Below are 12,872 nucleotides of genomic sequence, written 5' to 3'. Positions count from 1 at the left end.
TATGTCCGCAACCTCTGTCCCCCTCCTGTAGTATGTCCGCAACCTCTGTCCCCCTCCTGTAGTATGTCCGCAACCTCTGTCCCCCTCCTGTAGTATGTCCGCAGCCTCTGTCCCCCTCCTGTAGTATGTCCGCAACCTCTGTCCCCCTCCTGTAGTATGTCCGCAGCCTCTGTCCCCCTCCTGTAGTATGTCCGCAACCTCTGTCCCCCTCCTGTAGTATGTCCGCAACCTCTGTCCCCCTCCTGTAGCATGTCCGCAGCCTCTGTCCCCCTCCTGTAGCATGTCCGCAGCCTCTGTCCCCCTCCTGCAGCATGTACGCAGCCTCTGTCCCCCTCCTGCAGCATGTACGCAGCCTCTGTCCCCCTCCTGCAGCATGTCCGCAGCCTCTGTCCCCCTCCTGCAGCATGTCCGCAGCCTCTGTCCCCCTCCTGTAGTATGTCTGCAGTCTTTGTCCACCTCCTGTAGTATGTCCGCAACCTCTGTCCCCCTCCTGTAGTATGTCCGCAGCCTCTGTCCACCTCTTGTAGTATGTCCGCAACCTCTGTCCCCCTCCTGTAGTATGTCCGCAACCTCTGTCCCCCTCCTGTAGTATGTCCGCAACCTCTGTCCCCCTCCTGTAGTATGTCCGCAGCCTCTGTCCCCCTCCTGTAGTATGTCCGCAACCTCTGTCCCCCTCCTGTAGTATGTCCGCAACCTCTGTCCCCCTCCTGTAGTATGTCCGCAGCCTCTGTCCCCCTCCTGTAGTATGTCCGCAACCTCTGTCCCCCTCCTGTAGTATGTCCGCAGCCTCTGTCCCCCTCCTGTAGTATGTCCGCAACCTCTGTCCCCCTCCTGTAGTATGTCCGCAACCTCTGTCCCCCTCCTGTAGCATGTCCGCAGCCTCTGTCCCCCTCCTGTAGCATGTCCGCAGCCTCTGTCCCCCTCCTGCAGCATGTCCGCAGCCTCTGTCCCCCTCCTGCAGCATGTACGCAGCCTCTGTCCCCCTCCTGCAGCATGTCCGCAGCCTCTGTCCCCCTCCTGTAGTATGTCTGCAGTCTTTGTCCACCTCCTGTAGTATGTCCGCAACCTCTGTCCCCCTCCTGTAGTATGTCCGCAGCCTCTGTCCACCTCTTGTAGTATGCCCGCAGCCTCTGTCCCCCTCCTGTAGTATGTCCGCAGCCTCTGTCCCCCTCCTGCAGTATGTCCGCAGCCTCTGTCCCCCTCCTGCAGTATGTCCGCAGCCTCTGTCCCCCTCCTGCAGTATGTCCGCAGCCTCTGTCCCCCTCCTGCAGTATGCCTGCAGCCTCTGTCCCCCTCCTGCAGTATGTCCGCAGCCTCTGTCCCCCTCCTGCAGTATGTCCGCAGCCTCTGTCCCCCTCCTGCAGTATGTCCGCAGCCTCTGTCTCCCTCCTGTAGTATGTCTGCAGTCTTTGTCCACCTCCTGTAGTATGTCCGCAACCTCTGTCCCCCTCCTGTAGTATGTCCGCAGCCTCTGTCCACCTCTTGTAGTATGCCCGCAGCCTCTGTCCCCCTCCTGTAGTATGTCCGCAGCCTCTGTCCCCCTCCTGCAGTATGTCCGCAGCCTCTGTCCCCCTCCTGCAGTATGTCCGCAGCCTCTGTCCCCCTCCTGCAGTATGTCCTCAGCCTCTGTCCCCCTCCTGCAGTATGTCCGCAGCCTCTGTCCCCCTCTTGTATGTCCGCAGCCTCTGTCCCCCTCCTGTAGTATGTCCGCAGCCTCTGTCCCCCTCCTGTAGTATGTCCGCAGCCTCTGTCCCCCTCCTGTAGTATGTCCGCAGCCTCTGTCCACCTCCTGTAGTATGTCCGCAGCCTCTGTCCACCTCCTGTAGTATGTCCGCAGCCTCTGTCCACCTCCTGTAGTATGTCCGCAGCCTCTGTCCACCTCCTGTAGTATGTCCGCAGCCTCTGTCCACCTCCTGTAGTATGTCCGCAGCCTCTGTCCACCTCCTGTAGTATGTCCGCAGCCTCTGTCCACCTCCTGTAGTATGTCCGCAGCCTCTGTCCACCTCCTGTAGTATGTCCGCAGCCTCTGTCCACCTCCTGTAGTATGTCCGCAGTCTCTGACCATCTCTTGTCTCTTATCATGTCTGCAGTCTTTGAGGGGATCCTAGAAAGGATTCAAGAGTGGGAGTGCTGCCAGGATGGAGGGTTACGGGAAGAGACAGACACGTGTGGACTGTGGAGAGGAGACTATAGAATAGCCACCAAGCTGGAGCCATCTGACTGAGCCCTGCTGGGTGCACCTGAGAGGAGGTCAGTGACAGTGCCGCCAGGCCAGTCTGGGGGGGGTCATTGATGTAAGGCGGGAGTGAATACAATAATGTAAAGGGGCACTGATATAAAGGTTTCCCCCCTATATTAGTAATCCCCCCCCTTACCTTAGTGTATTCACACTGCGGAAGGTGGTCTCTGGTCACCATCCTGCAGACTCTGATGTAAGGGAGAACTCTCTGCTGGCCGGGTTATAGTAACCTGACCTTCATGTAAATTGAGAAATATATTTTTTTTGACTTTTGTTTAACTTAAACACATTGCTAATAGCACTAGCTATGTGTTTATAGTTCAAATATTAATATTTGCAATGTTTAGCACTAAAAACAGTAATTTTAGGCACTTTTTTTTGCAGTGTCAGTAAAAAAATGTGGATCTGCCAGTAAATTTCATGTTTTTTTTTTTTGCCAGTAAAAAAATGGGCACTGTTTGTAAATTTTGACGTTCTGCCAGTAAATTTCACTTCGGGGGGTTGGCAACACTGGTCCCTCCTCAAAAAACTCCACTCCTTCGGTCTCTGTGACTGTACTCTTCGCTGGTTCTCATCCTACCTATCACACCGCTCCTTCAGTGTCACTTACAACTCTACTTCCTCCTCTCCTCTTCCTTTTTCCGTTGGGGTCCCCCAAGGTTCTGTTCTTGGACCTCTCCTTTTCTCAATCTACACCACCTCCTTGGGTCAGTTGAATTCCTCCCACGGCTTTAAATATCATCTCTACGCTGATGACACCCAAATCTATCTCTCCACCCCCCAGCTCTCTCCATCTGTCTCCTCACGCATTACCAACTTACTAGCAGACATATCAGCCTGGATGTCACATCGCTTCCTCAAACTCAACCTATTCAAAACCGAGCTCATGATATTTCCTCCCTCAGGTGCCACTTCCCCTGATTTCCCTGTCAATATCAACGGCTCAACTATCAACCCATCTCCCCACGCCAAGGTCCTAGGTGTAATCCTGGACTCTGAACTAACCTTTCGACCCCACATTCTATCACTATCCAAAACTTGCCGCCTCAATCTCCGCAACATCTCCAAGATACGCCCCTTCCTAACCAATGTCACCACAAAGCTTCTAATCCACTCCCTGGTCATCTCCCTCCTCATTGGTTTACCTCTAAATAGGCTATCCCCACTTCAGTCCGTCATGAACGCTGCTGCCAGGCTCATCCACCTCACAAACCGCTCAGCGTCTGCTACACCCCTCTGCCAATCCCTCCATTGGCTGCCACTCAGTCACCGAATTAAATTCAAGATACTAACTATAACTTACAAAGCAATCCACAACCTGGCCCCCAGCTACATCTCTAACCTAGTCACAAAATACCAACCTAATCGTTCTCTTCGCTCCTCCCAAGACCCCCTGCTCTCAAACTCCCTTGTCACCTCATCCCATGCTCGCCTTCAGGACTTCTCCAGAGCCTCCCCCATCCTCTGGAATGCTCTACCCCAATCCGTCTGATTTTCTCCTACTTTATCCACTTTCAGACAATCCTTGAAAACTCATCTCTTCAGAGAAGCCTATCTGGCCCCCACCTAACAACTGTACATTTATCTTCTCAATCAGCACATCACCCACAGTTATTACCTCTTGTATCTCTTGACCTTCCCTCTTAGATTGTAAGCTCTAAGGAGCAGGGCCCTCTGATTCCTACTGTATCAAAGTGTATTGTATTTGTACTGTCTACCCTCAAGTTGTAAAGCGCTACGTAAACTGTTGGCGCTATATAAATCCTGTATAATAATAATAATGTTTGGCCTGTATGGTATTGTGTAATATTCTTAGAGTAGTCTGCTGAGCTGGTTTGGATGGTCTCTAACACACCATTCACACTTGTGCTGCTTGTCATGCAACTTTAGACATCAAACTCGTACGACAAGTCGCACCCCATGTTTTCCAATGATCTATGTGCAATTCAGAGTAGTTCATACACTACTTTGTCAGACTTTCATGCAACTTGAGGGCTGTAGACAGTGGCGGAACTACCAGGGTCATAGCAGTTGCATTTGTGACCGGGCCCTGGCATTCCGCCACTGTCGGGGGTTCCAGCGGGGTTGCTAGTCCCAAGGCTCTGAGTGGAGAGCGTCTCTCATAAAGCTCAGAGCTGACAGTTCTCCCTGCCCCCCCCCCCCACATGAGATGGCACAGCCCATCTGCTCCTTTTCCCCTTTCCTGTGTGTGCTTTGTGGGATGGGCTGTGCCATCCCGTGTGAGGGGGGGGGGGGAGCAGGGAGAACGGTCAGCTCTGAGCTGTATGAGAGACGCTCTCCGCTCAGAGCCGTGCTGAGGAGACAGGCAGCATTGATGATCACCGATCGGCTGCTCTGACAGCCAGTGCTGATAAGTGGCACTGACACACAGCATTGATGAGCAATGATAGGTGTCACCGATAGGCAATAATGAGATCTGATCGGTGGCACTGATAGGCATCATTGATGAGCACCGATAGGTGAAATTGATGGGTGATGGACATTGATAGGCAGCACTGGTAGGCAGCATTGATGGGCACTTATAGGCAGTATTGATGGACACTGATAAGCAGCAGTGATGAGTAATGATAGGCGGCAGGGATAGGTAGCATTGATGAGCACTAATAGGCAGCACTAATTATCAGTGTAAATAATTTACTGACATTCTTGGCAGTTAACGCCTCTCCTTTCCTTACACTTAGACCCCATACACGATTTTCTGCCGATTTTTGTCTTCAGATTTACCAAGACCATGTAGTTCAAGGGCCTGCCTGATTGCATACAAACTGAAACTCTTAAAGTTTGACCTCATTTATATGGCTTTGGTAAATCTGAAGAAAAAAGTCTGCATAAAATCAAATAGAGTGTATGGGCCTTTACATAGGGCCGTCTTTTCACATGGGCACGCTGGGCAGGGACCCCACTTGCCTGGGGGGCCCCACCTGCCCAGTGACCAGGGGTGTCGGGAGGGAATGGGTCCCCCAAAAGCCCCGGGTCTCCTATTTCTCATGTAGAATTATTAGCCCTGAGTGATTGGTGGGCAAGCCGGGGGGGCGTGCGGCCACAGTGAGAGTGGATCTGTCAAATCTAAGCACTAATGTCGGGGATGGGCGGGTTCCGCCCATCCCTGACATCAATTCTTAGATTTGACAGCGCCACTCTCACTGCGGCTGCATGCCCCGATACTGATATGCGGGGCCCCTTCGTCCAGTAACATAGAAAACTGCCTGTATACACTGTGATTGCTGGCTGGGGAGGAAGGTGGCGGGACCCATTGCAACTACTGCATGTGCATGCTGCAGAGAATCGCTGCTGGAGGGGGTGCATGGCAGGTGGAGTGCATGTGCAGGGTGACAACAGTGAACCTGTTTAACATCCTGCCTGGGTGTCTTCTTCTCTCCCGTGTAACTCCTCTTTTCCCCACTGCCGCTTTCATCCTTACAATAAGCAGGTAGAAGACAGAATGTCCGAGCAGAAGGTGGGAGCTGTCTGACTTTTCAAGTTAAAAAGCCTGTGATTTGTTGCTAGGGGCGGTTCTAGCAACCAATCGTCTGTCTGTTAGATGGAAAGTTGAACAGCTCCCGCCTTCTGCTCGAACATGCCGCATCCCCTCTGTCTTTTCCCTGCTGTGTAAGGTAAGGGAGGGGGCACTGACATAAAGGGAACTGTGTTTTTTGCAAAGAAAGAAGATGGCTGTAAAGGGGACCGGGATACCATAAAGGAGGGGACTGTGAAAGGAAGTGGGTGTCAGGGGGGATCAGTGTATGCGTCAGGGGGATCAGTAGTGTAAGGGTCTAGTAGGTCAGTTTAGTGGTCAGCATGGATGGGCACTGGTGAGCCAGGCAGCAAGTGAGTAATTTCTTGTTTTTCAATTTCTTGCTTTTCAAGCTCGTGTTATATTGTCCAAACGTTGTGTTAATGTTTAAACACTGATTTTGTTGGAAGTACCAATAAATAGAGCCTTATTGATAATTTGCATTTTTATTCTCGTGCGTGATTGTGTAGACAGGGCCCCAGTGCACTGTATTGCCCGGGGGCCTATAATACTCTTAAGATGGCACCACCTTTACACAGACACAGCGTGGGAGGAAAGGGCTGCCGCTACCCAGCAAGTCTGTTTACATGTGATCAGCTAATCACATGGTAAAGGGCCGCCATGATTGCGCTGGATGCACGTCCCAGGGGGCATACGGGAAACAGAATTCTGGGAGGATGTACAATTGGAAGCCGGGGGGCAGATGGGGGGGGGTCAGGGGGGGCCCGTCGTGGTTTTTTGCACCGGGGCCCTATAGGTTCTAGTTTCGCCCCTGGTCATAGACTTTAATGTGAACTCTCAAAAGATGCATGAAAGTCATACCTGAAGGCTCCTTTCACACTAGCCGACTCCAAAGTTGCAAGATTTTCAGTGTAACTTTGGAGTCCGACTTTGATATGATTCTTAGGCCCAGTTCACACTGGTGGGACATGAAAGTCGTGCGACTGTCAGTCCGACTTTGCCCTGCAACATCCATCCGACTTCAACCCTGGAAGGTTTTACCCCCTTAATGACCAGGCCATTTTTTGCCATACGGCACTGCATCGATTTAACTGACACTTGCGCGGTTGTGCGACGTTGTACCCAAACAATATTGATGCACTTTATTCCCCACAAATAGAGATTTCTTTTGGTGGTATTTGATCACCTCTGCGGTTTTTATTTTTTGCGCTCTAAACAAAAAAAGCAACAATTTTGAAAAACCTATCCAATAAAAATATGTAAAAAATCTAATTTATTCATCAGTTTAGGCAAATTTGTATTCTGCTACATATTTTTGGTAAACAAAATCCCATATAGCGTATATTGATTGGTTTGCGTAATTGTAGATAGGGTAAAAATTCAACATTTTAGATTCTTGTTTCTTAGGCTCGATTCACACAGGGGCAACACGACTTCAACGCGACTTTGCAACGCGACTTCAACCCGACTTCAACACGACTTGTGGATCCGACTTTCAATGAACGGGGATCCGACTTGGATCCCCGCCACTGTGTTTGGTATGAATCTTTAGGGGGAACTCCGCGCCAAATTTTAAATAAAAATCCGGCATGGGTTCCCCCCCCAGGGGCATACCAGGCCCTTGGGTCCGGTATGGATCTTGAGGGGAACCCCCCTACGCCGAAAGGACGGCGTGGGGGGTCCCCCCAATCCATACCAGACCCTTATCCGAGCACGCAGCCCGGCCGGACAGGAATGGGGGTGGGGACGAGCGAGCGCCCCCCCCCCCCTCCTGAACCGTACCAGGCCGCATGCCCTCAACATGGGGGGGTTGGTGCCTTGGGGGAGGGGGGCGCGCTGCGGCCCCCCCACCCCAAAGCACCTTGTCCCCATGTTGATGAGGACAAGGGCCTCTTCCCGACAACCCTGGCCGTTGGTTGTCGGGGTCTGCGGGCGGGGGGCTTATCGGAATCTGGGAGCCCCCTTTAATAAGGGGGCCCCCAGATCCCGGCCCCCCACCCTATGTGAATGAGTATGGGGTACATGGTACCCCTACCCATTCACCTAGGGGAAAAAAAAGCGTCAATAAAACAAACAGTACACAGGTTTTTTAAAATAATTTATTAGGCAGCTCCGGGATCTTCTTCCGACTTCGGGGGTCCTCTTCCGACTTCCGGGGTCTCTCCGCCGTCTCCTCCCGGTGTCCGCATCTTCTGCCGGCTCCTCCGCTATCTTCTGCAGCTCAATTGCTAGCGGTGGTCCGGACTTCTGCCTTCTTCTTTTCTTCCAGAGATGTTGACACGACACTCTCTCCAGCTGGAATGGTCTCTGAACGCTCCGCAACGGACTTATATAGGTGGTGACCCCGCCCCCTTATGAGGTCACTGTCCCAGGGCATGCTGGGGCTGTGCCGTCATAAGGGGGCGTGGTCATCACCCGGTGACCACGCCTCCTAAAACGTCACAGACCCAGCATGCCCAGGGACTGTGACGGCATAAGGGGGCGGGGTCACCGCCTATATAAGTCCCTTGCAGAGCGCACAGAAACCATTCTGGCTGGGGAGAGCGTCGTGTCAACATCTCTGGAAGAGAAGAGGGAAGAAGATGATCCAGAGGTCCGGACCACCGCTGGCAAAAGAGCGCCAGAAGATAGTGGTGGAGCCGGCAGAAGATGCGGACACCGGGAGAAGACGCCGGAGAGACCCCCGGAGTCGGAAGAAGATCCCGGAGCTGCCTAATAAATTATTTTAAATACCTGTGTACTGTGTTTTTTATTGACGCTTTTTTCCCTAGGTGAATGGGTAGGGGTACCATGTACCCCATACCTATTCACATAGGGTGGGGGGCCGGGATCTGGGGGCCCCCTTATTAAAGGGGGCTCCCAGATTCCGATAAGCCCCCCGCCCGCAGACCCCGACAACCAACGGCCAGGGTTGTCGGGAAGAGGCCCTTGTCCTCATCAACATGGGGACAAGGTGCTTTGGGGTGGGGGGGCCGCAGCGCGCCCCCCTCCCCCAAGGCACCAAACCCCCCATGTTGAGGGCATGCGGCCTGGTACGGTTCAGGAGGGGGGGGGGCGCTCGCTTGTCCCCACCCCCATTCCTGTCCGGCCGGGCTGCGTGCTCGGATAAGGGTCTGGTATGGATTGGGGGGGACCCCCCACGCCGTTTTTTCGGCGTAGGGGGTTCTCCTCAAGGTCCATACCAGACCCAAGGGCCTGGTATGCCCCTGGAGGGGGAACCCATGCCGGATTTTTATTTAAAATTTGGCGCGGAGTTCCCCTCAAGATCATTTGAGCACAAGTCGCATGCCGAAGTCGGATCATGCGAGACGGCGATCCGACTTCAATGATAGTCAATAGGCTGAAGTCGGATCAAAGTCGGATCAAAGTAGTACAGGGAGTACGCTCTGAAGTCGGAGCGACTTCAGTAGTGTCTATTAAGACGCTAGCGTTAACTCCCATTGAAACTATTTCTGGAGCGACTTGGGGCGACTTGAGGACGTACAAGTCGGATCCCAAGTCGCCCCAGTGTGAACCGAGCCTACTCTCGCATTTGCAGGAATGGCTTTCGGAAGTCCAGCTCACTAGCATGCGTATAGGGGGTTATACGCTTTCTGTCTGACCCGCTTCTCCCCTCCCTCATTTTTTTAAGATATTGCTGGAAGCTATTTCGTAAGCTTCGCCAGCATGTTTGTATGGCATCCACTGCAAAACATAACACATGAAATAAAATTTTTTCTTTTCAGGAACCTTGCAACTGGACATTCGTTTGCTGTCCTTCATTACGAATTCATGGTGGGCAAGTCAACAGCCAGTTACCATTGTACATGACACATGTATAGCATTATGGGAGGTGCTCAAGGATTTGGTAATGAGGAGGCCTACAAAAGAAAATTTGTCCAACATTGCCCAAGTGTTTTGGAATTGCTGCAATTTTGCATACTGTGTACGAGCATTCGATGGCAAGCACATCGTGATGCCTGTGGCTACTGATACTTTTTATTTCATAGGAATTATTTTTCTTTTATTCTTATAGCAGTAGCGGATGCTATCTACTGCTTAGCATATGTCATAAGTACATAGTCAGGTTGAAAAAAGACACAAGTCCATCCCATTTAACCATAAAATAAAAAAAATCATACAATCCAATATACCTAATTCTATACCCACAGTTGATCCAGAGGAAGGCAAAAATCCCCAGCAGAGCATGCTCCAATTTGCTACAGCAGGGGAAAAAATTCCTTCCTGATCCCCCAAGAGAGAATCGGATTTTCCCTGGATCAACTTTACCTATAAATGTTAGTAGCCAGTTATATTATGTACATTTAGGAAAGAATCCAGGCCTTTCTTAAAGCAATCTACTGAGCTGGCCAGAACCACCTCTGGCGGGAACCTATTCCACATTTTCACAGCTCTTACTGTGAAGAAACCTTTCCGTATTTTGAGCTGAAATCTCTTGTCGACGTTAGAGCTGCACAATTAATCATTAAGAATCAAAATTGCGATCTTTTTCCCTTCCCGATCTTCAAAACAGCATGGCAGGATTCTTTTTAACAAGAGCAGAGAGTTCTCACAGCTGGGGAAAAAAAAAAAAAAATCCAGGCAGCCTGCCACATTTTATCACAACACACTAATAAGTAGAAACAAAGTATCTTTTCATTCTTTTATCAAAGGAAAGTCTATTCAACTACCGTTTGACCAGGATCAGAAGGATTATGGAGTGCAACTTTGGAATTTTGGCAAATAAGTGGCGTTTGCTGCATACGCCAATTCATTTAAACATAGGGAACGCCATATCCGATGTCAAAGCCACATGTGTCCTCCACAATTTTTTAAGGCAGCGTGATGGGAATCAGTATGAGTAATCAATAATGCCAATTTGGAAAGTGCACACTGGACTGCAAGGAGGGGCTCCAAAAATGTCTTCATGTCCCTGGTGAGTGAAGTACCATGGCAGCTTGAAGCCATCTCCTAATAAACACATACATATATTTTGTGTAATTACCTTTTTGTGCTTTATTTTTGTTTAACCTCTTGCCGTCCGCGCTATAGCCGAATGACGGCCACGGCGCGGACCTGAATTTCCGTGAGGCAGTCATATGACGTCCTCCCCTGTGCACATGCCCAGGGTGCAAGCTGTGATCACCAAGTCACCGAGACTCGGGTGATCACAGATCCGAGTAAGGGGCTGGTCCCGGCCCCTTACTACGTGATCAGCTGTCAGCCAATGACAGCTGCTCACACGATCTAAACAAAAGCTTGGTAATAGTTTTTTTTTTTTTTCCTCACGCTGATAGCGTGAGGAGAAAAAAAAGCAGATCACCGGCTTATCTGCAAGGGACATCGGTCCTGAAGAGGAAGAGGCAATTCTGCCTCGTCTGTGCCACCAGTACCCAGTGCCACCTATCAATGCCCACCAGTGGTGCCAATCAGTGTAACCAACCAGTGCCCATTATTGCCACCCATCAGTGTCCATCACTGCCACCCATCAGTGCCCATCACTGCCGTCTCATCAGCGTATCGTTAGTACAGGGCCCAGGGTTCTCGGTAACACCCAGTCTCTCTGCTGGGAGCGCGCCGTACGGCACACTTCCAGCTCAAAGGGGAAACATATAAAGGAGAAAACACATTAATGGGGCCCCACGTAAAAAAAAAAAAACGCTCAGTTTTTTTAACCACTTCAATACCAGGCACTTATGCACCTTCCTGCCCAGACCAATTTTCAGCTTTCAGCGCTCTCACAATTTGAATGATAATTACTCAGTCATGCTACACTGTATCCAAAAAAAATGTTTATCATTTTCTTCTCACAAATAGAGCTTTCTTTTGGTGGTATTTAATCACCACTGGGTTTTTTATTTTTTGTGATAAAAGCGAAAAAACAGCGAAAATTTTGAAAAAAAACCACACAATTTTTTAGTTTCTATTGTAAAATTTTTCATTTTTCTTCATAAATTTGTGCCAACATTTATACTGCTACATATCTTTGATAAAAATAACCCAAATTAGTGTATATTATTTGGTCTTTGTGAAAGTTATAGAGTCTACAATCTATGGTGCCAATCACTGAAAATTGATCACACCTGATGTACTCTCTCACCTGAAGCCCTATCTCATTTCTTGAAACACTAACAAGCCAGGAAAGTACAAATACCCCCCAAATGACCCCTTTTTGGAAAGTAGAAAGTCCAAGGTATTTACTAAGAGGCATGGTGAGTTTTTTTGAAGTTGTAATTTTTTCCCACAATTCTTGGGAAAATTAAGATTTTTTTTTTTTTTTACACTGGTAAAATTGGTAATTGGTATACTGGTAATATTAACAGGTTATTTCTCTCACACAGCATATGCATAACTGCTATAAATTCAAATATTCCGCGCTTAGGACCAACATCAATCACGAACTGCAGCCCCCCAAAAAAGGAAAACACCAAGGTGAAGTCCAAGTACTAAAAAACTCTGAAAGGGGAATTGGCGCTGTTCACAAACCAGATTATTACTTCACACCTCACTATGAGAAAATGATGTGCATCAAAGTGCATCAACAAACCTAATGAAAGTGCAATGAAAAAAACTTGTTAAAATGTATGTGTCATGTAAAATATTGAATATCCAAAATTACCAAAATAATATATAAAATGAAATTAAAAGCTCATATGGATGAAGCTAAAACATCAATTATATCCCCATTAAAAATCCCACTAATAAATGTTCAAAGAAAAGTGACATCTAGAAATACAGAAAAAAACTCTGATATTGATTAAAAAATCCCAAAAGTGATGTATAACAAACAAAAGAATATATCAAAAAAGTGTATGAATTATATGGTGAAAAATTATGTGATGGTACTCCGTGCAACCAAATACTCCAAAAAAAAAAAGTTTTTATATTGTCCAATAAAAATTGTCCTATGGATGTGAAGAAAATCCCTGTGAGCAGATGGTGTATGCATCCAAACGATCCCAGACAAGTTTGGTGTGGCTGATGTTAACCTTCTTCGACTGAACCCCCACTTGTCCCCTCACTCACCGGAACGCTCAACCCCTGCAGGGGTAATGGGCAAGTGTATGTAGATCCAGTAGCCGGAGTTCTGAACGATCCGCGTCCCTCTCACCGACTCTGTGGTCTCCTTTCCACTTATATCACCGCTGTCCTTTTAAT

The 12,872-nt window shown here is 49.2% G+C and overlaps 1 long non-coding RNA gene across 1 annotated transcript in view; it reads left to right on the top strand.

The window, feature by feature from the left end:
* LOC141128682 (uncharacterized) overlaps positions 1 to 12,872 on the top strand; it is an 85,300-nt gene that overhangs the window by 1,453 nt on the left and 70,975 nt on the right. The window contains exon 2 of the long non-coding RNA XR_012241720.1: positions 2,091 to 2,250. This is a non-coding gene — a long non-coding RNA (uncharacterized lncRNA). The remainder of the gene's footprint in view (positions 1 to 2,090; positions 2,251 to 12,872) is intronic.

This window comes from Aquarana catesbeiana, linkage group LG02 (assembly GCF_042186555.1).
Source record: "Aquarana catesbeiana isolate 2022-GZ linkage group LG02, ASM4218655v1, whole genome shotgun sequence".
Classification (NCBI taxonomy): domain Eukaryota; kingdom Metazoa; phylum Chordata; class Amphibia; order Anura; family Ranidae; genus Aquarana; species Aquarana catesbeiana.
Note: the sequence above shows the minus strand (reverse complement) of the source record. Positions and strands in the feature narration are given on the sequence as shown.